Raw genomic sequence first — 25,263 nt, 5'->3', positions numbered from 1 at the left:
TTCTTACAGTTATTCTTTTTCCTGGTCCCTTATTTAAGTTTTCTAGATTCCTGCTATGAGTGAGACCATCCGGTATTTTTCTTTTTCTTTCTGGCTTATTTCGCTGAGCATGATCTCTTCCAGCTCCATCCATGTTGCTGCAAATTGCATGTGTTTATCTTTTTTGATTGCTGAGTAGTATTCCATTGTGCATATGTACCACATCTTCTTGATCCAGTCATCTATTTTTGGTTATTTGGGTTGTTTCCATAGTTTAGCTATTGTAAATAGTGCTGCTATAAACATAGGCATGCAGGTGCCCTTTGGAATTACTGTTTCTGTGTCATTTGGGTAAATACCTAGGAGTGGAATTGCTGGATCATATGGAAGCTCTATGTTTAGTAGGTCAAGAAATCTCCACACAGCTCTCCATAATGGTTGGACCAGTTTGCACTCCCACCAGCAGTGCAGGATAGTTCCTTTATCTCCACAACCACTAAGAGGTATTTCTAACAGTATTTTAACTGGCAATTTCTAATACCCACAATTTCAAACACCTTTTCATATGCTTATTTGCCACTTCATCATCATCTTTGTTGAGGTATATTAAGATCTTTTACCTGTTTTTATTGAGTTTTAAAGTTGAAGTTTTAAAATTCAAAATCTCTATCTAGGCATATCCTGTTCAAACTCCAGAGATTCAAAACAAAGGGGAAATCTTGAAAGGTTTCTCCTTGTCAATAGATGAAAAAAAAAAAAAAGTATTTGATAAAGTCCAATGCCCATTCAATATACAATCCCTCAGCAAAATAGGAATGGAGGGGAAGTTCTACAACTCAATGCACGTTTACAAGAAACCTGCAGCTACCATAGTGTTTAACAGTGAAAATCTATACACTTTCCCCATTTCAGAAATAAGGCAAGGATGTTCCTTCTAACTAACCCTAACGAACATTGCAGAAGTCCTAACTCATGCAATAAGACAAGGATAAGAATAAAATATACACAATTGGGAAGGAAAAAATAAAACTCTTTCCAAATGGGATTAAGATTTATGAAGAACGTAGCCTCCCTATTGGCCTAGGGGTTAAGTTTCAGAGCTAGCAGTGCGACGGCCTGAGTTTGATCCCTGTCAGGGAGCTAACCCACATATTGTGCAACAAACCTCTCCTGTCTCGCCTGCTGCTCCTCTTATTAGTGTGTTTCAGTAAATCTGCCTGTTCTGCACTGGACTCTGTCTCTAGTGAATCTTCTGGCCTCCCATACCACTGGTCTACACCCCAGTTCTTCTATGCCAAATAAATATTTAAAGTAAATATTCAAAAAAAAAAAAAGATTTGTGAAGAGTATCCCAAAGAATCTACAACAAAACTAGAAAAAAAAAAATGGCCTCCCTGGTAGCACAAGGGGTTAAGACACAACCTATGAAACTAACCGCAGCCATTACAGCATGAGTTCGATCCCCAGCCATGAAGCAACCCACATCTCGTCTTGCTGCTGCTCCCCTCAGCAGTGTATTTCAGTCAATCTACCTGTTCTGTTCCCCACTCTGTCTCTGGTGAATTCTCTCACCACCACTACCCTACATCTCTGTACCTTCATTCTTGTATGCATAAATAAATAAATCTTAGGGAAAAAAACTAAAAAAAAAAAATGACTATAGCAAAATATACTGTCAATTACAAATTGAAAACTATGTGCTTTTTATCAACCAACCAGCTGATATTGTTGAATGCTACTATACTTGGTCTTGCATGAGGCTAAATACAAGAGGTAACATGAATTGAATATTGTTTCAGCCCTCAGGGAGGCTCAAAGTCTTGATGCATAAAGACAAGCTCATAAGTGGCCTCCCTGGTGGTGCAGGTGGTTGAGCGCAGTGCTGTGAAGCTGTCCACAGTTTCTGCAGCATGGGTTTGATCCCAGCTTGCTGGGGAGATACCCACATGGCGTGGCAGACCTCTCCTGTCTCACCCGCTGCTCCCCTCAGCAGTGTACTTTGAGTCAGTCTGCCTGTTCTTCTCCCTGCTCTGTCTCTGGCGAACCCTCTTACCCTCCCACACATTTGGCCTGTACCCTGGTTCTTATATGAATGAATAAATAAATCTTTAAAAACAAACAAACAAAAAAAAAGACACGCTCATAGAATACAAAGAAACTTAGCAAAGTGAATAGGATTGAAATTCTCTGCAAGAGCTCGGATCAAAGAGTACAGGTAAGCTAGAGATGTCAGGGGTGTGGTGGGCTTTGACCTAGATAGAAGCAAAGAAAGCATGTTATACCAGGCGTGGAAAAGAAACCAAAAGCAAGGTGTCTTGATTCCAACAGAGGGTACAATTATAGTAGTACTGAGAAGTCAAAGAAAATGTAGGAAGGGGTCAAATTTATAGGTCTATTACAGAAGTTACATATTAATCAGAATCTTTTTTACCTAACAGTGTTAGAACCCCAGCTCAAACATTATTAAGACATAAAAGGGATGGTGGGAGGAAAAGAGGAAGAGAGAAGAGAGAGTAAGAGAAATAATTGGTGCATTATTTTCTGGCATGCCTAGATCCAGGTATTCCAAAGTAATGTTATCAGCAATATCCCACAATTTTAACATGTGGAACTCCTCTCCACATGGTGGCAGATTGTCCCCAGCTCTGCCATTCCCATTCTGTCAACCACAATGTAAAGGGACCCTCACTTTTGTAATATCCTGGAAAAGTTTTCCATGGGTGTTTCATGGGTAGACTGCATGCATCCACCTCTGCACCAAGTCATGGGTCCAGAGAATGCAGCGCTTTCCTTGGCCAACACCTGGGACATACCCCTAGAGTTCCAGGATGCAGCCAACTGTATGCAAACCTCTGGAATAGTGTGTAGGAAAATGAGACAACTCGCCAAAGAAACTGGGAAGATAGTACCCAAAGGAAACCAACTGCAGAGCCCTTAGAAAACGAGACAAAGTTTGTGAAGGAAACCTGAGTGAGTAATGGCTAAGGCAGTGGATGAAATCTAAAGATAACTTGGAGGAACATCAGCTGACAGCAGCCTGTAGAGTCTGAAGCAGGGACTCACGCAGTCCTTATAACAAGACAGGCCAACCCCATTACCTTCACATGATACTATTCAGCCGACTTTGCTTTTATTGTGGGCTCATCTGTGCTGTCCAGGGCAGTAACCCCTAGCCATATGTGACTATTTAAGTGAAATTAATTTGAATTAAATAAAATTTAAAATTCATTTTCTCACTTGCACTATCCACATTTCAAGTGCTAAGTAACCACATGTGGTTAATAGCTACCATATTATATCATAGGGAACAGAACATTTTCAGCATTATAGAACGTTCTATTAGGTAGTATTGGATTAAACTATCACTTCCATCATTTCAGTTAATTTTCCCAGAAACAGGTGCTCAGATTTCACACTTTTCTATTGCTGGTCAATTTAAAATAATGAGGAAAAGAGAGTCAAATTATTCTGCTAATGATACATCCAATATAGAATCTCCAATGAGAGGCTTAAGCTCAAACCTGAAATTCAATTTAAAATGTTGATTATCTATCCATTGCTACACCTATCCCCATATGTACTCTCTTTTTCTCTTCCTCCGAGCATGTCCTGTCAAGTTGGAAAATAAGTTGTGATTATTGGATACTGGTCAGGTTGATTAACAGACACCAATTAAGCATCTACTGAAAGGAGAGAACATGAGACTGGTTATTTCTGGCTTTGGGGCCCTCCATCGGTACCATGCAGGCATCCAGCAGGGCTTTAGGAAACAATTATCCAATTGCTCCGTCAGTCACACACCAGGCACTCAGGATGGTCCTGCCAGCATCAAGGGAAGCTTGGAGTCCCAGAATGGAATCTTTTTGTGATAGGCCACATCCCCCAAATGTAATATGTGGTTTTTCTCTTAAGGGGAAAGTCATGCTACAGAGAATTCTTTAGGTTTTATAACTGTAGCAGAGATGACTGTGGAGGGTATTTCAGCATCAGTCATAAGGGAAAAAGAGGGGAATGAGATGGCAAACATCATTTACTGAACCCCCACTATGATCAGATAGTGCCTGAGATATGACAAGAAAGAAATTACATTTAGATATCACAAGAATCCTGTGTGATTATGCCCACTGTTAGTGATGAAGAAACTGAGGCATAGTGAGGTCAAGCAAACACTTTACATTTTGCAAACATTTCAAATGTTGCCACTAAATGCAGAGGAGGCACAAAAATCCTTCACTGCCTGACACCAATTTGGAGTTCTTCTGCAGTTTTTTAGCTATGCTACTGCAGTATTTGAGCTACAATATACAGAAAGCTTGGTCAAGCAAACATTTTACATTTTGCAAACATTTCAAATGTTGCTACTAAATGGCAGAGGAGGCACAGGTTTTTGTTAGGTCCAGCACCTCTGCTTCATCTGAAGTCCACATGGATTCCAGATAGAAAATTCAAAGACCATGGGCAGTGTTAAAATTGTTAAAAAGGGCCTAGTTCTGGGCATGTGTTCATTGAATCATTCTTCTTCAAGGTTGAGAAATCCATTATGCATCTGGTGTTGAGGATACAGAGATGAATGAATAGAGTGTGGACTCTGCTACAAGCAGCTCATTATATCCCACAGGTTACAGATGTGTTGGTAGGTTATCACAAAGCAGGGTGGCAGATATAATGAGAGAAGGAACCATAGGATGCTATCCAGAAAAATTCCAAAGATAGGGTAGTAGGAGGAGCAACCAAGAGCAGGCAATGTGGAGGTGCATTGTGGAGACATTGTAAACATAATGAAATCAGCTAAAAGGTAGATTCCTTTTTATTGCCATCATGTAATAAATTCTAAAAAAGTCAGTGATAAAATTATCTTTTTTCCCTCAATCATTACTTGACCTTGGATCTAAATAATGAATTCAGTTCTGTTGAGTTTGAATACCATATATATAAACAAGAAATTAAAACATTTTGATAACCTGACCTTTAAGAAACATTTAACTCTACAGGGAAGTTGATTCAGATATTCCTAGTTATAGAGTCACCATCTCCCACAGACAACTGACCACACTCATTCATTTCCAGAGTTAAGCCCCTAACAGTACTGTGGAGCTCACTTCAAAGAGAGAGCACCCACCACTATAGTAGTACATAATCCTTAAATAATAATTCAAACACAGCAATGAGAGCTCAGTGATTGATAAGGTGACAAGACTTCATTCTTAGTGACCCTTCCTTGAGTTTAAAATTAAGTACAGGGCCTCCCTGGTGGCTCAGCAGTTGAGCGCTGGGTTGTGAAACTGCCCGCAGCCGCTGTAGCGCCAGTTCGATCCCCGGCCGCTGGGTGAGGGTGTCACATGGCGCACAGACCTCTCCTGCCGCCCGCTGCTCCCCTCAGCAGTGTACTTCGTCACTCTACCTGTTCTACTCTCTGCTCTGGCTCTGGTGAATTCTCTCACCTTCCTGCGCTTCTGACTGTACCCAGTGCTTGTGTAAATAAATAAATAAATCTTAAAAAAATTAATTAAAAAAAATTAAATTAAATTAAGTACAAACTGAGCTGGATTAGGAGAGATTTAAGCTCATACGTGAAATAATTTACGGATTTTGAAAAACATCTTTTAAATTATTGAAAAGCAATCTGCTCTGGATACCTGGTATCCCAGGTCCAGCATTGGTGCTGTGGACTGGGAGGGTCCTGACACCCATAGACTAGAGAGAACCGGGTGAGCCTGGTGTTTGTACAAAAGCACTCAACACAGTGGAGTCTACAGTAGGGGCTGGAAACAAGAGCACAGTCTAATGAAGGAGGCACAAGGCCACGTGAGGCGCTTAGGAGGTTTTGAATAAGGGAGACAAGTGCTTAGATCACATACACACTCACACACACACTGATAACTAAATAATTAAAATAATTATGTGTTGTCACAAAATTGATCCTATATTAAGTTGCAAAAAAAATTGGTAGTAAGTTTCATGAAGTACAAATATTATTAATAACACTGATCACCATGCAGGAACAAATGCCTAAATGTCATTAGGAAACATTTTTAAGCCCTTCTACCTGGAATTGAAAAACAATCTCATATAAATGAAAATACAAATTGAAAATACAGAATAGTTAAGAACTAATGATAATCAAAGCAATTTTGATCAGAATCTATGGATACATTTCAAGCAATGATTATAGTGAACTGCAGAGCCATACATACTCTTAAAAATAAAATGAAAGTAAGGAAATTAAATATCGAGCATGACATATAGAAAAATGTAAGCAGAACAGTTGAGTTTATCCTGGTGTATGAGTATCAATGGTGACCCTGATGTTTTCAAAACACCAAAAGTACATCTCAGAGTCTAAGGGAACTTAAATGTCTAATTCCCTTGGATACCTAAGCCCCTTGCATAAGATCCCCAGTGACTGTTCACTAATTTCATCTGTGGGTCTATACTTACAATTAAAAAATAATTGCTATTTTCAAAGGAGCCTATTTGTGTATATGAATGTGTTTGTGTGTCTGTGGTTGTTATTTCTTCAGTTAACTTGACAAGCCCACCTTCAACTTCCATCCACTGGACCCAGTCTTGTCAACTAGCAGTCACTATAATAATTCTACCACCCAATGCTCTGAGAGTCTAGAAATAGATCTAGTTACTGGAGTTATTATTTGAAACCAAGTGTTTCATTAAGCCTTTCTGACTGTGAAACATTTATGCTTGCTTTTACTCTATCACAGAAATAAATGGACTTCTACACAATTGTCTTCAAGACAGGTTAGTAGGATGTTTCTGTTGCTGAGTGTCCCAGATGCTTTCAGAGAACCCTATTTTGGATCTTCTCTAGAATCCAGCCTTGCCATATGGCAGAACATGTGAGGATGATTGTTTTTCTAGATGTTAAAGTCATTACCTAGTTTCAGGATATTAATGCATGCCCAGTGGTACTTAGTGTCCGCAATGAAATGCATTACTTCTGATTTCCTTTCATGCTTCTCTTATTTAGAATTTTTTGGAATGGAGTCTCTTATCTCTCCCAGTTCCAAACAGTATTTTATTCTATTTGATTGACTATAAACTGATTAATATTTTAATATATTATATTCACATAAACTGATCAACTGTATAGAAACAGGACACAAATATAAAGGTGGCTCATCAGACAACTTTACAAAGACCACAGCATTTTTAAAATGCTTATAGACTTATCATAGAATGCCATTTTAGCAACAAACATGACAACAATATAGAAAAAACATTTTCTAGTAAAATTAGGTTATGTGTACAGCTACCTTACCTATCAAGTCTACTATTTCAAACATACCATTAAATTTAAATACAGTATTTCTCACCACCTCAGGCCATATTTCATAAATTTTTTCATTTAGTCAACATAATTACAAAATCCAGAGCAAATGATAAATTCCCTTTTTCTAAAACCAGTCATTTTTATCTACAAAATTATGGTATTATTAATTGTAGTAGTAACAGTTTTTTAGTACTGTGCATTAATTGGGCTAAATGCTTTCTACTCATTTAATTTACTCATCAGAGCATTTTTATGCCTATTCTGTAGGTCATGCATTTTCCTAAATTTACTACAAAATATCACTTTCTCTTCACTTCATAACTTTTCAACCCATTGGAAATTTGGTTCCTATTCTCACCACTGAAATTGTCTTATATTGACCAATGCAAAGCCTTCACTTAATTCTTACCAGACCTTTGCTGAAGAAGTTTACATTGATGTAGAATTTATCATGCCTCCTTTGTGCAATTTTCTAACAGTTATTACATAATTCCTCACTTAACATCAGAATAGGATCTAAGAAACTTAACCCACAGCAAAATCAGGCCCATATATAACACCATTTTGTTAAATGAGAGCTAGGATCTCTTTTCCCTCATCGTTATAAGTAAACGACATTGACTGAAACAACAATATTGGAGGACCTCCCTGTATTATCCTCGTTTTATGTATGAAGAAGTTGTAGCCTTCGTGGACTGAATAACTTGCCCATTTCTACACAGCTAGTAATGGAAGAGGCAGGTTTGCCAAATTGAGAAGTCAAACTCTTAACCCTATTAGGCAATTCCACACCATCAAACTTAAACCTCATAGTCGTTAACCAACTCTACTCCAAAGACACCATCTTCCTACCCACTGGGCAAGTCACCCTTGTGACTAAACTTTTTGAATTTGAGGTGCCATGATCATAAACTAAAATAATGATTTATAATCACAATAGTTTGCATGTAACCATGTATCCTTGCCAAATGTCTGTTCAGATGTCTCCAGTGTCCTCAATTCTCTTCTCCATGGTCACACTGCTGTATTTCCCTATCAAATTCAGCACCACATCCACTATCTACTCTGTTTATGAATAGCTGTCCTCTGCTAGAAAAGGGCATTATTACAGCAACATCTTCAGTGCTCTTTTTTTAAGATTTATTTACTTATGCACACAAGAACTGGGGTACAAGCCAGATGTGCTGGTGGGTGAGAGTATTCACCAGACACAGAGTGGTAGCTGTACAGGCAGACTGACTGAAATACACTGCTGAGGGGAGCAGCGGGTGAGACAGGTGAGGTCTACTGCACCATTTGGGTCACCTCCATGGCCGGGGATCAAACTTGTGCTGCAGTGACCGTGGATGGCTTCACAGTGGTGTCTTAACCTCTTGTGCCACAAAGGTGGCCCAACATCTTCATTGCTCTTAAAATTCAAATTCCCATGCATTCTATTCAACTCTTTCCCTAATTCCAATGTGCCACTTCTGCCTCTTCATTCTCTAGAGCTGATGGGGCCTTGTACTGCTTCAATATAATAGAGGACACAGAAGCATGAAAATACTTTCCTTTCTCCTGCCAAACATTTCATTCATCTTTCCATATCTGCACCTCAAATTTAGCTGTAGATTAAAATCACATAAAATTATAAAATGCTGAAGCAAAAATCTAGACCAATTAAAACAGCATTTCTTTGAGAGTGGGATCTAGGCATTGATAATGTTTTAAAACTCACTTGATTCCAATTCTTAGAGGAATTCTGCAAACCTGAGACTATAAAGATCATCTGGGACTTTTACTATATGTTCAGATCTCCAAACAGCTTTGGTGAAAACACTAAATTAGAAAGTCTGGATTAGGGACAAGGAATAGATTTAACAAATTACCCACAGGCAATTCTTATTTACAGGTTAATTTAGAAACACTATCCTACACTTTTCTGCAACTCCTCTGTAATGTCTTCACTCTAGTAGATTTTCTTCCCACATCAAATATCTTTAAGTATTTATCTTTCTTAAATCATCATTCCTGTGCTATGTATCTTGCCATCAGATCTTTCATCTCTTTTTATCTACGAAAGCCTTGACAGTGCCCTCCATTCAGTCCTCATTCTAGGATAATTGGACTTTTAGCCTCACTATTCAAATGCAGGGTTGTCAACAATTAGCCCAAAGGCTTTTTCTAGTCTTTTTTGATTTTTAACAAATGTCACTTCCCTGTAGAAGTTTCTGTTAACCAACTCCCACCCTCCAGAAACATGGTTATGCCTTGACTTCCTCCACCTCTCTGATCAGTCTACCTCTTTGACTGACTTGGTTCTTACTGTGTCTCCATAAATGTTTTTCATCTGACTCTTTCTCTCCCCATTCTGAAACACATTGGTGTTGGGTGTTCTCTTCCATTCTTGTGACTTTAACTTTACATACTGATTAGTCTCAAAATTTATCTCCCACTCTAAGCTCTACAACATTACATTCAACAAGCATATAGGTGTTTCCAATTCACCACACCCCAAAGAAAACTCAATATCACCTGCCTGATGACAACACCTCCCATCTCCACTACTATTAAAATCACCCTGCTTTGAATTGTCCAGCTAGCATTCTTGGAACAGTTTTAATGTTATTAATTGTATCTGAGCTTACTTGACCCCATATACATATGCCCTACACTGGTGACACAGCAAACGGAGGCATCATCTCCTCCTCACCTCAGTCCTGAGCAATTTGCCCTGCCACGTTTCAGGCTCCACATTCCAACCTCCACTAACTCTTACAAGCTTCTCACCTCAGTTAAGCAATATCTCACTCTTACCTTTGGATCATCTTCCATACTTGGAACTTGAAGTCTGTTACAATGGTGATATTCTAGGCTTTCCTTTTACACTACATTTCTCCCTCGACCACGCTGCTTCACTTGGCCCTGTGCACGCCTGGAAGACTCACTGCCATCAGTTTTTTGCTACAAGCATCTATGCTGTATAACTAATTGGTCGTAAGGCAATTTGCCGTAAAAAGGAACTGGTTAACAATTTGCTTTGATGGTTTAGTTTCAACAGACATATACAATATTAGAAACAGACATTACAACAGACATTACGATATCGGTTTGCAAATCCTCTGGTGAGCACAGACGTCCACCCCACCGGACAAAACCCTGGAGTTTACCAACTATGGCAAATATAAAAGAGGCAACTAGTTAAAATTTAAATCATGGTTATCCCACTTATTAGCAATATCAGGTTGTAACAGAATGAGGCAGCTAGTTGTACACACGGCATCTTCAAGAGAATTTATTGTCAATTATTTAGCTAATATAGATACAATAGCTTGTCCTCTCCTACCATCCTTACCAAATTTCTCATGCAATACTAAAAAGTTGGAGGCAAAAGAAGAATCAAGTCCCTTCTATTCCTCTCAAAAGAAATGCTTATGTGGTCCAAATACAAATGCATTCATTAGAAATGGGAGAATTTTTTCTGTTTGATAGTGAAGAACATGATGTAATAAAATTATGGTATTTAACACAGAATCTGACTTAAATGATTAAGTGAAATATAAGGACTGGGTATTTGAAAGAACATTTAAACATGATCCAGATACGTACTATCTGTTACATATATTACAGAATAACAGCAACTTCCCTTGTCTGTTTATTTTCTTCCAGGGAAAACTGAAATACAGCAATTTTCTTATATGATAAAGAACTTATTTCCAACAGATTCAGGATCTTTAATGGTCAACTCTTATTTTTGTGAATTGAATTTTTGTTAAAGCAAAACTGCTTTATAGCAGCAAAAAAATGCTTCCAGTGAACTACCTAGAACCAACCATGTGAATTTATTTTCAAGTTTTCTACCCCAAGACCAACTTTCCTGAAACAGATGCTGAGAAAACCTTCCAATCACATTTTCTACCCCAAGACCAACCAACTTTCCTTGAACAGATGCTGAGAAAACCTTCCAATCACATTTTCCCTATCCCTAAGAGAAGGTATTTGATATATTCTGTTTATAAAACATTTCTCTCCTCTTTGTCCTCTCCTCTATTCCCTGACCAACCCAAATCCAAGATTTATTCTTTTTTAAAAAAGATTTATTTTATTTATACAAGAACCAGGGTACAGGCCAGAGGTGCAGGGGGTGAGAGGATTCACCGAGATAGAGTGGGGAACAGAACAGGCAGTTGGATGGAAATACACTGCTGAGGGGAGCAGCAGGAGAGACAGGAGGGGTCTGCTCACCATGTGGGTTGCTCCAAGGCCAGCAGGGATGGAACTGGCACTGCAGAGGCTGCAGACAGCTTCACAGCGCTGTGCTCAATCGCCTGCGCCACCAGGGAGACACCAAGATTTATTCTTTTGCCTGAAATTATTATAATAGTCTCTGTCTACTCTTTCCAAGTCTCCACACAGTCCTTCTCATTCTATTATTCCTCTGTTTAAATCTTTATTGACTACAGACTAATAAATCCAGATTCCTTAATTTGTCACACAAATCCCTTCAAGTAGTTCCCATATATTCTTCTCCTGCTTGTTTCTCTTCCTCCTCTCCTTCTACCTCCTCTTACCGCTCCCTCCTTCTGCTTCTTATTCTCTCTCTCTCTCTCACACACACACATACACACTCTCTCTCTCTCTCTCTCTCTCTCTCTCTCTCTCTCTCTCTCTCTCACCACCTCTGGCCATACTGAATCTGCAACACACTTACCCATCCTTACTTACTTAGAGATTCTGAAGTATATAACCCCCAAATCTCCTGTTTTCTGCAACTGCAAGTTCTTCAGATATAGGTGTGTCTGATCCAGCTTTTTGTTCTAAGCACTAGTCCTATATATAGACTATAGAAAGTGCTCTATGAAAGTCAGCTACTTGGATAGAATTGCTACAATTTGATGAGGGGTCTACAAACTGCAGCCAGCAGGCCACATAAGTCTACCCCTGTTATTTTTTTTTTTTCATATGAATCAAATATTTAATGATGTTAAGCTAAGACATCCTGTTTCATCCCATCTTCTCCAGAGGGATGAGCATGCCAGTGGGAGTGGATACCCAAAGTCAACTGTACTTCAGATTGATTCCAAAGGCTGCACAGAATTTCACCACCCCTGTTATTGTTAATATATTTTTTAATGCAACCACTCCTACTCATTTTCATATTGTCTATGACTTTTCATACTACCATGATAAAGTTCAATATTTGCAACAGAGACAATAAGGTTCACAAAGTCTGAAATATACTGTATAACCCTTTACAGATAGTTTTGATGGTCTCTGCTTTTAGTCATCAAAGTATATTCTTAGTAAATGTTAAATGTAATTTTACATATAAAAGTAAAATTTTCATCTTTGATATCATTGTTTCAATTTGTGCTAAATCCTATGCCTTTAATTGCATCAAGAAAAGTATGTTCTAATGAGAAAAAAATAATTTCTGTCCAAGATTCTCTCAAACTAATCTTTTCCTTCCTCAAGAATAATGTTCTCCTGCCACGAGCCATTTCCCTTATTTTGCTGAACCATTGGATGGATGGTTTGGTTAAAAAAAAATAAAAGGTATGGAATCATGGACCTAGAATATGTAAAATAAGGCAAAATATTAAAATATTTAATATTTTAATATATTAAAAACTCTGTGATTTGTGGTTTTATCTAACCCAGATCCATAAGTAAAATAGCAGCCAGCACCACTGGGTTAGGAGACTTTCCAAATGATGCGGGAGAGGCTCGGTGGGTGAATGTCTTCTGTCATTACACACTGCTTCACCAGGGTGTTCGTGGGATCACCCATGCTTCATTTGGAGAAGACTTGGCCCAGAACATTAATCTGGATCCTTCCTGAATACGAAAGGAGAGTTCCCTACACCATAAACATCCCTGAGCCCTTGCACAGAAGTTAAAACCTTGGGTGCCTTTGTTGTGGTCCTTAATTCTGTTAATCGCCCTAGGTAAAGATTAGCTGCTCTTGTCAATTTAATTCAGCTTCAAACAAAGCAGCAAGGTCACTATTTTTCCCCTTCTCTCTCTCTCCCTTCTCTCTCTTTGCCAGCAGACAGGATTGAGTTGTCATGTCGCTCTAATAGGCAGCGCGGGGAATCGTTAGTCCACCTCAACGCCCTGACTGATGGGCACTTCACTTCAATCATCTGCCTGAGCAGTAGTGGCCCAGTACTATTGACACTGTGTCAGCTGCAAGAGAAGATGCCTTAATCGGCCCCGACACCCTCTGCATTGATTTGACAAGTTGCTGTAATGACCTTCTTGTTTTTCTGAAGGATTACTGTTTACTCGGGAGGTGCTGCTGACTCAATGTACTGCATCGTCATGGAAACGCGGATGGTGGAGGCTGCCTCTCCACCAAGCTGGGGTGGAGGGTGACATTGATAGGAGTTTCTGAATATTTCAATGAACTGGTCTGTCCCAATAGTGCTAATTCCAGCCCATTAATCAGACCTACTTTGAAGAGCCAACTGGAATTAGGGATTAGCCTTGTCAGGTCTCCTGCAAAAGGCAGTTTACTACAAAACTCATTATGTTTTCAAAATTCATGTTTGTGTTTTCCTTGTGGTGAGAAAGCACTTTTTGTTGTGACCACCTTCTGAGTGCACCTGGAACTTGCTACCGTAAAAAATTTGTGGAAGGAGATTGTCTCTTCCTGTAAAGACACACCTGTGCATTAGAAGGATAAGAATGGAAGGAAAACAATACTTTGAGCCCCATCACATGATTGGCCATGTACTGTAATGTTTATGAATAAGAATTGCCCTATTATAGCTATTTTCAGCAATAATTATTAGTAATAATAACTAATTATTATTATCCCACTTCATTGATATCCTGCTCCTAACATTTCTAAAATCAGGTACATCTTATAAATCAATTCCAGTGTACATTTGTTTTCAGCTGGGTTGTAACATAGTTGGGAGAAAACAATTCATTCTTCTAGTAAGAACAAAAACCAAAACATCAAAGAACCTAGATTCTACATTGCAGATTTTTGCAATGAGTACTTTATACAATTTATGTGATTAGTTCTTTAGAGACTTGAAAAATATTATACAATTACATATAACATTTGGCTGCATTTGGCTGCAAGTAACAGAGGTCTGACGACAGATGACTCAACAGAGGATTAACTATTTTTTCAAATAACAAGAAATAGAGAAGTAAAAGTTTGCTGGCATTGTTTCAGCAGCTGAAGGCTGTCAGAACTAAGATCTCAGCAATTCTCTTTGTCTTTTCCACATGGACCCAAGATAGCTCCTGATGCTGAAGACATTACATCATAACTGCAGATAGAAAAAAAAATATAGGCAAAAAAATACAGCGTTCAGTTGCATCAATCTCCTTTTAAAGGACTCCTTCTATATTACTCTTAACAATTTCCACTTACATCTTATTGACCATTCCCATCTGCAAGGTCCTAGGCTACTGGGTCTTTTCTTTAAAAAAAAAAAAAATCATGACATATTGCCATCCCTGCCAAAATTAGGATTATGTTACCAGGAGGAAGCACATAATGAATATTGAGTAGGCAACTCAGGCTTCTACTTACCCTGTGAGCAAGATATTACTATATGTCCACTCTTTAGATCCTGAAATTAATGTTTAGAGGCTAAGTGATTGAGTTTTCCCTACTATATCAGGAATTAATCTTATTCCTATGCTGCAGAGATCAGGTAACTTGCCCTCATTGTCACAAGTCTATTTTACCCTAGAATTCAAGCCCCAAGTCAATTTTTAGGGAAATTGACTATACCACAAGTCAAATTGTAGGGAAAGTTTCTTTCAATGACTAGATAATTTGGAGCTGGAAGGAGAAATTAGACTGAGAAACAAGATTGAGAGTATGTTTTCTCTTCTTCCAGGGATCCAGCCAATGTTCATGAGCAGAACAGATCCTCATGGATATCTGTGATTTGTTTAATGTTTATTAAGCATGCACAGAACGTCTGGCTGATTTTCCAAGACTCTTAAATGGAGACCATCTGCCCATTTTCACTGCCTATTTTAAGGCTTATTGGTCATGCAAGTGCTCTATCTATTGGGCTCTTATTGACTACTGATTTCCCTGGAAAAGTCTGGAGCAACTACAATTTTGATTTAGAGGATGTTTAGGTAGACGGCAGTTGAGGCTTGAGTGCATGGTAAAGGATTGGAGAGTTCCAATTTTGCTAAAATAGGAAGAAATAATTATTTAAGGCACCCAGTGGGTAAGATGGAGCAGTAGTTTCTACTTCTATTTCTCCTTTCCTATGGAGCCACTCTCCTCACCCCATCTCCCACTATCCCAGGTGGTTTTGATGGGGCTATTAGTCATGGAACCCCATTTAACACCCTGGCACTAAGTGGGGCTTAGGTGCAAGTCACCGGGTTAGATCCAAAGCATAAATAGATCCGGTGATTGGCATGTGACCTCTATAAACCCAGTAGAAAACCTCCTGAGATTCTACATATGAAAACTGAGAGGATAGATTATTTCTCTTCCTATTGTATCATGACACCATGAGCCATTAGGATAGAAGCCGGGGTTGCTAGCAGCCATCTCTCTCACTACCTGGGAAGAACTTATCTGAAAATGGCACAATCATATAGTAGGAAGCAGAATCCAAACAATGCAAGATAGCCAGAGCCTTGACAACGTCATTTGAGTACTTGGATCTACCACTGCCTAAATCTATATACCTTATAACCATTTCAAACTAGGTTAAACAAACCAACAGCAATGAAGCAACAAAGAAATTCATTGACTGATATAACTGGAATGTCTGGGTCACTTTTGATAACAATTAACCTGACACTCTAGGATTGGAGCACCATTACTAAATAAAGCCAAAGTACAACCAACTGAAAATTTTAAAGGAATTTAACACAGTTTCCAAGGCCATTTGAAGGACAAGTAAGGAATGCACTGAGAAGAATAGTTCAAAATTGAGTTTGAGGGCATAGAAGATGTTCTGTAACTTCCCTTCACATTATATATATATATACACACATACACACACACACATTATAGATTTCATATGCATTATATATGCATACATAGGCTGTATCTATATATGTAAACATATATACTACTGGTATGTATGTATGCATATGCATGTGAGCATAGATACATACCATTATTTCTAAAATTTATTCATAGGCTGGTGCAGTCAAATTAGTAGTGCTTTAGACAAATTTGAATTTTCTCAAAAGTCCTTTTTATTCTCTCAAGAAAATATATCTTATCACAATCACAAAAAGGTGAATAATTTCTTTTTTTTTGGCTATAGTCTGGTGGGTAACTGAAAATTTTTCCCAGCTTTTTCTCCCGTAAGGAGAAACAGAAACACAAAAGCTGTTATAACATCCATCGTTCTTAAGCCTGCCTTTTTCAGATTATTTACTTTAATGAGTTTTAAAATTCAATAATAACTGTGCATATAGGAGCAGGATCAATTATGTCATCCTTATTTAATATTTTCACTATTAACATCATCTATTTATAAACATTTTCATGGGAGGATGTGTGCATATTTCATATGCTGTGCTAGATGCACTTTCTACACAGGTTGTCAGGAAGCAAAATACAGGCTCTGTGAAATGTTCAACTAGATCATATGCGACTCAGTTAAATAAATACTAAGATGACAGACTCTAACAGTGATTCACTATAAAATTGCTAATAGACTGTACATTGTCTGTTATGCCCATATTGTGTTACTACTGAGTCAAATTAAAGGGTGACGAAAGTTAGATTTGTGTGTCACTTTAAATTGAAACATGCTTCAATATGCTACTTGAACATAATAAAAGAATACCTATATACCATCATATTTTGGCATGGTAATGTATTAAGCTAAGATAAATGGAACCATCTTCTAAAGCAGGAACTAATGATAGCCAAATCAGCAGTTAACAAGCTGGGGACCTTGCATATATCAGTTATTGAGAGATGGAGAAAACATTAACTGTCCTTCTGATCAACATCTGATAAGAGTAAAAAGAAATTTCATTGGCTCTTGATAATCCCCTCCCCCCAAAAAAGAGTCACTTTTGTTTTTTTGTATTATTACTGTTTGGGACAATTAGAGCTCCTTATCCACACCCCTCCTTATGCTGCCCTAACTACATTATCCAAGGAAAATTGTCAGTGCCTTAAGTCACTAAGTGAGTACCTTCAGTACTTTAGTTTGTATCTTGTTTTTTTGTAAGATTTATTTATTTATTATTTATACAAGCACTGGGTACAGTCAGAAGCACGGGAGGGTGAGAGAATTCACCAGAGCCAAGGCAGGGAACAGAACAGGCAGACTGACGAAGTACACTGCTGAGGGGAGCAGCGGGTGGCAGGAGAGGTCTGTGCGCCATGTGGAACCCTCGCCCAGCGGCCAGGGACCAAACCAGCGCAGCAGAGGCTGTGTGCAGCTTCGCAACCCAGAGCTCAACTGCTGTGCCACCGGGTATCTTGAAAGATTTGTGTTACTGCACCATTCCAGACCAGAAGGCTATCACATTGAGAAAGGGGCAGAGTAATAACATGCCTCTATGGGACTTACAACCAAATTCATTGACCCACACAGATTCAGCCTCCTCCTTTCCCAACAGAATCAAAGCAATGAGCCTGATAGAAAGGAGTTTTGCATTTGGCACCCCTATACAGGCCCTATCCTCTCCTCCTCTCTCTCCCATTCTCCTTTGAATTTACTACACTCCTGTCTTTTTCTCCCTGTTTTAATTTTATGCCTAATGACTACCCACTTGGATAACTACTCTCACATTAAACCCTATGATATGGTTCCGAAAAAATTGGTTGCTCATCTGTGCGTGGGGCCACAAAACAATTTTGGGGAGAATGTACATGTCTATCTATTTGAGCCCCTAGGCAATTATCACATGGACTGAAATGAACTGGTGAATGATTATCAAATTGAACATGTGTAAAGATGACCCTGGATGCAGCTGTGTATGCATATGTCCATATAGTCTGGTGATCATAAAGAACTTCGCCTCTGCGTGGGTAGAGATGTCGACCAGGGAATTCTGAGATAAACCCTATATTCCAATAATCTCAACCTAGGCCATGGATAACAATTGGACATCCATATAAACTCCTTTCCATAATGGTGGCAAAAAGTGAAAGGGGGGAATTGTTAGTGGGAAAGGATGTCCTGAGAGAATTCCAGACAGGCTTTGTGGATGCCACCCCCACTCCATCAAAACACCGAGAACTACAAAGCCCATGATCCCCAAAGGGAAGAGGACCTAAGGGCGGCGTTAAGCAGCCATTTTCTCTGTTTGTAAATAAAAACCAGCCATCTTAGTGGGGTCAGGCACACTTGGCTCGTGCTCTTGGCCAGGCAGGTTTGGTCTCAGTGGGATTTCAGGTTTGGGATTTCGGTTGGCGGAATGGGTAGGACACATTTAAGAATTTATCTCCCTCCTTTCTCCCTGAGTTGTACATTTCCTCGTTCCCCTTCCCTTGTAAATAAACCTTTTGTTAACCTTTAAAAAATAAACTCATTTGCATGACCATATTTGTGAAGACTATGATCATATTAAATGACCTCCCTGTATACATATTTGCATATTAGTAGGAATCCTGTGGTAATTCAATAGATTAATAGAAATGCTATAGTAGTGGGATTTTGAGACTCTTGAGTGGCCAGTGGAACCTCCCAGTTCCTCTCAAAACCATCTACAGAAGCAGTCACCTATGTAAGTACCATCAAGAGCTGGGTTTTATCATTGACAGAGCCACACCTTTGACATATAAGTTTATGATTCTCATGTAGCAAAATAAACATGAGTTCCATCCAGCCTGGGACAAGTTCTCCAAAAGGAGGTGGCAGAAAGACAGACAAATGATTGAAAATTTACCTTTCCTATCAGAAAGATGGTTTCACTTTTTGGAAACTAGAAATGCTGTGTGGTAGCTTAGTGGGGTTTTTAGTGGGGAGTAACCCTCACATGGGTCAGATGAGTGCTCTGTAAATTCATCTGGCTCTTGTCTGTCTCTTCAGTCACTTCCATTTCCTCATTAGCATTACACCTCAAGTTTCAACTGCTCAACATTCCTCCATTTCCCAAAGTAGCATCTGCCTATTGCCTCCAGAACTCTTCTCCTGGAACACTCTCAGCAATATTCTAGGGCTCAGTTTCAATTCTTTCTGCTCATAACACCACACAGTGGTCCCCTGACTAGTAGCATTGAGATCATTAGGAGCTGATTAGAAAATGCAAATTCTTGTGCCCAGCTTTACTTACCCCATCCAGAGCAGGGAGATAAATAACCAACCAGTGGACTCATCATAAGGTCTCACCTGTTAGACCAGTGGTCCTACAGACCCGGGCACCTACCTGTTCTTGTGTCCTTTGTGCCCAAATAGTGTTGTGGGAAGTTCCAAACCTCACTGACTGACTGAGTGAAGGGGTTCACTAAGTATCTATTGCATGAATGAATGATGTGGAAGTGAATGAGAGGCAGAATCTGAAGGTGGTCAAATGCCCAGGCTCTGGAGTCAAACTGCCAGGAATGAAATCCTTGGTTTTATGTTCTTAGTTGTGTGACCCTAGACAGTTACTCTCTCTAAATGCTTCCTGCTAAAACAGGGATGGTAATGGCCCCAAATTTACACACTTGATGAATGCATTCAATATCTTAATACTGGTAAAGTACTTTGAACAATGCATGGCATCTAATCAGTACCCACTATTACTGGTATAAAAAGGTCTTTAATTCTGACATTGTTACCGGAAGGATTTCGTGAAAATTCCCCAAAGGATACTTGGAATTAGAATCTGGAATGGATATATTTTTTTCTTGTATTTTTATTTCTTGTATTTTTTGGACACTTTTCAACACAATGTCTGGAGAAGAGCTTCTTTTGCTGATGTTGTTTTCCACCCAATTAACAGTGTTTATAAATGCGAAGCACTGAGCTCTCTTTTTTTGTCTCTTATCTCTTGTTTTCTTCTTTCCCCTCTCTTCCTTCTTGTCTTTCTACCCACCTCTCCTGTCTCTCTGCCCACCAGGCTCTCCACTCCTATGCTAATGCTTCCCTCTTCTCTTCTCTCTCTCTGGATGCTTCTTGAGCGATCACAACTGGTTTCTGCCAAAACTTTTAAATGTCACAGTGAGTGTGAAATAGCCAAGATTTAAAAATGACTCTTAACTACCCACGTTTTTTAGCCTGAATGAACATTGTTAAGAAAGTGAGGGGGTGGATTTATGTAAAACGAAGACTTTAGCTTTATTTTCTTCACCAAAACTAAAACTGTGTTTCCTTGCTGTGCTTCTGGCTCAGGGCATTTTGTTACAAAGCTGTCCACAAAGCAGAGGCAGCAGGGGCCGCCCAGGGACTGTCTTGGTGTTCCTGGTATCCCAGTCTGGCAGCAGAATGCCAGTCTTGTGGGACCTGTGAAGCAGACAGACTGAAGCTGACTGCACTGCTGCTGCCTTGAAATCAGATATTCAGCTACCATGCAGCGTGGAAGGGACCTATGATGCGAAGAGCTAGTGAGCATCCTGTACCCAGACTGGATCAGTCCTTCATACATACTAATGAAATAAGGCTGATATTTAGTGGGAGGTGGAACAAGATGACTTCAGGGATTCCTTCTGTGATTATGTTAATTCTTGACTCTCAGCTCTTACAGGAGGGAGTCTTGTACTCTACCCTCCCCTGGCCCATGGAGACTTCCTCAGTGGTCAACATCATCTCATTCCTCTGACAGACAAATGCATCTCCTGTGGGCTCTACCTTGACCCTGGACTCTTCTCAAGTGTACACAGTAAGTCAAATGCCTCCCTATAGAGTGGCCAAGAACACGGCCCACTGCCCAGTGAGACCAACTGGCAATGGCATGTAGGTTCAGACAGGGGGGCTGTTCAAAGTAGGAGGGAAGCTATGGTGAAAACTGACCATGCCTGTTCTTGTGTCCTCTCAGCAGGGAACCCCTCTGTTCCTGTCGGGAATGCATTTTCCTCTTCTCCAAAACCAAATCAAAATTATCACCCCCACCCCTCCTTCTGTCTCCCTACCCAACAGGTGACTCCTGCAGACAGGAAGAGAAAAAGGGCATTGTCTGCTTCTACCTCTGGCTCTCCTTCATTTCATTGAGCTCACGCATTCCCTCTTCATGTCACTGAAAATGTTATTTATCGATCCTGCTGACAGCGGCAGTAAATAGAGCCCAGGCTGTTTTACATCGCTGATGAGAAGGCAGGCTCCATAACTCATCAGACCCAATCTGATTCCACATCACTCCTCTTCCCCTTTTTTCTCTTCTGTATCTCATTACAGAAACAGGAATTAATACACATGGACAGAAGAGAAATGAGTTCAGCTGCTCTTAGGCTTTTGCGAAAAGGCAAGTATCCTCAGTGGCTCCTTAAGAAAAAGTGATGGGAGATGGGAGGGTCAGCCTGATGGTCACGTGCAGGCACGCCCTCATCTAGCCATTAGCTGTGCCCTGATGATAATAGACTGTGGGGTCATCTTGCACTCACTTGAACTGAGATGTGGGGACTGCTGTACAGAGCCACTCAACCCTCCTTCCTCTCTGGGGTGTGCAGCTGTGGACCATGTCCCCCTGAAACACAGGATAAAATGGCACACTTTCTGGGAACTCTTATTTTACTTCAGTATTTAAGGAATAAATGTATAGTAAAATAAACACACATTTGAATGTGGGGTTGACTCAACTGACAGGAATTTTAATGGAAAACTTCAAAGAAATTTGATTCTTGTGATAATCCTCTTGAAGCTATGCTTCAGACCCATGGTGACAGGCAGTTGCTTTATTCTGGTTTTGGGACCTTCTCAAATGAAATACTTTCAAAAATGAGCCAACCTATTCATATTACTCTTCTGAAAGCACAGTCCTTATTAGTGACCTCGCCTTGTGGTGTTCAACCCACAGTAATGGACGCTGAGTGTATGCTGAGAGGAGGGGTATTGAGTGGAATAGGAACTTGATAGAGGATGGGAAACCAGAGATTATTTCCTATCCTTTTGTTGCTGGACTTCAGGGCACATTGTTTCCTTTGCCCCAAAACTCACTGTCCTCCTCTATTAAATGGGGTGGGGGATAGTTTCTGCTAGCCTTGGAGTATTAACTGAGACAAAAGAGGGAACTATGATTGTGAACATTGCTGTAAAATGGGATTTTTCTGCATAACCCATGTCATCATTGAGCTCCTGGTAGTTGAAATAAAACCAGGCACTTGTGAATACAAAGAGGGACTAACAGGTGACCCATCTAAGGCACACCATGTCTTACTGAGACAATTAGACACGTCACCAATGCAGGACAGCTAGTAGGGAACAGCAAAAATGTCCTGGTGGGCTGGGTGTTCAGATTTTGTAATAAAAGATGAGACTATCACAGAGCAGCTTTATGGGGTCTATCAAATACCATGCATTGCCTCAAGAAACTTATCTGTGGTTATTCCCTCTGAACCTTCTAACAAATATCCAAGATTTGTCTTCATTTCACAATTGAGAATTGAGGCTTCAGGAAGTGAAGAGGCTTCCTGGATCTATTTAACTTTAAGGACCCTAAATAAGAGAGTTTTTGAAAATAAGCTAGGTCTGTAGCGAAGAGGTGTATGAAAGTTGCTGACACAGCTAGGCTTTCTCTCTGCCCTACCATGAGCACAAGGAATCCTAGACTTCTCAGCATCCTTCAATTTCTTCATATGAAAATAAAGGGATTGACGAAGGTCACCCAATTCTGAGGTTCTGGATACACTTGTGAAAAGGGAAACTAGAGTGAGTCAACTTCAATCTACAGAAGACTGTAGTTTTTGAGATCTTCTTTTTCTAAAAGCATGAAAAATGGCTTGATGCAGCCCTAAACTTGGTCTCATTTGTCTCTCAGAGATGATGCCTTTTATTTGGGAAAAATAGAGGTAGGACAAAAAAAGAAAACTTCACAATTCCTCCACTACTTTGAAGCAAATTTGAAGCAAATTCATACACACTCACACACACACACATATATACTCTGTATATTCACAAGTAACATGGATATTCATATATAATATATGGCGCATACCTATGTAAGTTTATATACATACATATATCATTATTATAATTGTAGTTTTTTATTAATTTGGTTGAATTTAAGTCTGACACTCTCTCTTCTCTCCTAGCCACTGAACTCTGAGTTTTGACACATCAGAAAATTCCTGCTTTTACTCCTTTCTTTGCCATCTTTAGAAGTTGCTGCTGCTTGTTTTCCAGCTATTTTATAGTTCCTAACTTTGCTTAAAAGCATTTCTAATTCCTCACATTGAAAAGTAGATTGCAAATGAAGTTTAATATGGAATGTTTTGTACCAAGAAAACTAATGTCCCGTTTTTCCCCCCTAATGAATGCCAAAATCATCACAGACTCAAGGTTCATGAATAATGTATATCATCCAATTAAGTGCAAATGCTGTTCAGTTACTGCAACTGGTATGTGATGCCAGTTCTGGCCTTAGAATGGGCATTGAGACTGGGGATGGGAGAAGGGCTTGGGGAGGGTGTGTGGTTGTGTGCATGTGTGTGTGTATCTGACAGCTAAGCCCCCACAACTTATACCATGCTCATTATGTCCTGGGAATTAAACTTCCCATACTCCAGCCCACAGAGAGATGTTTTTTCAACCATAAATAGAATTCATCCTAAGTTTCTACATCCCCAATCCTTAATAGCCTAGGAGCTCTTGTCTGGTCATGCTGCCCTCTGCCTGTGAAACCATCAACTCTAATTGGCCAGAGTCCCCTCTCCTGAAGCTGGACTACTGCAGAAGGTTAGTCTCTAGAGACGTCCTCTCTAAGGAAGCTACAACCACAACTCTGTAGATAGCTCCTCTTATTCTTCTGGCTGCTAATCAAGATGTCCTTCACCAAGAGCTCCTGGCAGCCTTTTGAAGCCGCTGAATTGGGTGTGTTCTCCGTATTTCATTGCCAAAAACTCAGAGGCAGGAAGATGTGACAGCAAGTCACAGCTTGATGACTTGTCACAGTAAAGGTAATTGTTTCATATATCAGAGCCTCAGTTTCTTCCCTAGAAATGTAAGTGGTAAGCAGTTGTTTCCCTGCTACAACAAAAGCCGCATTATCAGTAAATGCTGAAGTCTCACGAAAAGGTTTATAATTTACCCTCTTTGTTTTGTGTGTATAGACATCCTCACTTAGAGTTTCTCTACTGGACATGACAGATCTCCAGGATTGAGCTGGCCTGAGCCTGATGAATGTTGTTCATAAAAATATTCATCCATCAGGGTTTCCATTTGTAGCATTTAGTTGTGCCAAATAACAGAGCAAGCCAGTGGTTTCTTAGAATTACGCCGTCTAATAATGAATGCTGGAGACAGAATTTTTTTCAGCCTGAACTCTCTTCTTATAACTCAGGGCTGATGAGTGCTGCCCTACATTTCTCGATGGATCCAATTTAACACCAGACGAAGCAGTGACTCAGACTAACTTAAATATCTCAAGACGAGTTTCACCTTTTCCTCTGAGGCCGTATCAGTTCAATTGCATAAGTGCAAATTTATTGAAAGTGGTTTGGTGCTTAGCTTTTCTCTATTGGCAGTAATGGAGTTTAAATTTATAGCAGGCTGATGAATTTCAGATAAGAGAACCATTACCTTACAACAACATTAAGGAAAAATATATAACTCCGATTGCTGAACCTCGAATGCGTATTGTTTGAATGAGGGCAGATGGATGAGGTAGGCTGACATTTGCAAATGTAATTCCTTTCCATCCTTGTGGTGCTAGCCCAGGAGTTTTAAAGCATGGCATATTCCAGAAAGGGCTTAGGATGGTTATACATTACAAGTGCATTATAACAAAAGAGCAGAAGTGGGATATGATCTAGAGGTGAGGGTTTTTCCTTCTCTTTAGTACTATAATTGGAGGTGTCTTTTGGCAATGTACCAAGACTGCTATAGGACTTAGGTCATGCATTTGGTACTTGTAATGTGCCTCTTGCATATGTTATTTTCCTTTTACTACAAAGCTTTGTCTTCCCAGGG

The sequence above is a fragment of the Talpa occidentalis genome, unplaced genomic scaffold, assembly GCF_014898055.3.
Source record: "Talpa occidentalis isolate TD23 unplaced genomic scaffold, MPIMG_talOcc4v2.1 talOcc4.8, whole genome shotgun sequence".
Lineage (NCBI taxonomy): Eukaryota > Metazoa > Chordata > Mammalia > Eulipotyphla > Talpidae > Talpa > Talpa occidentalis.
The sequence above is the reverse complement of the archived record's forward strand: the minus strand, read 5'-3'. Positions refer to the sequence as shown.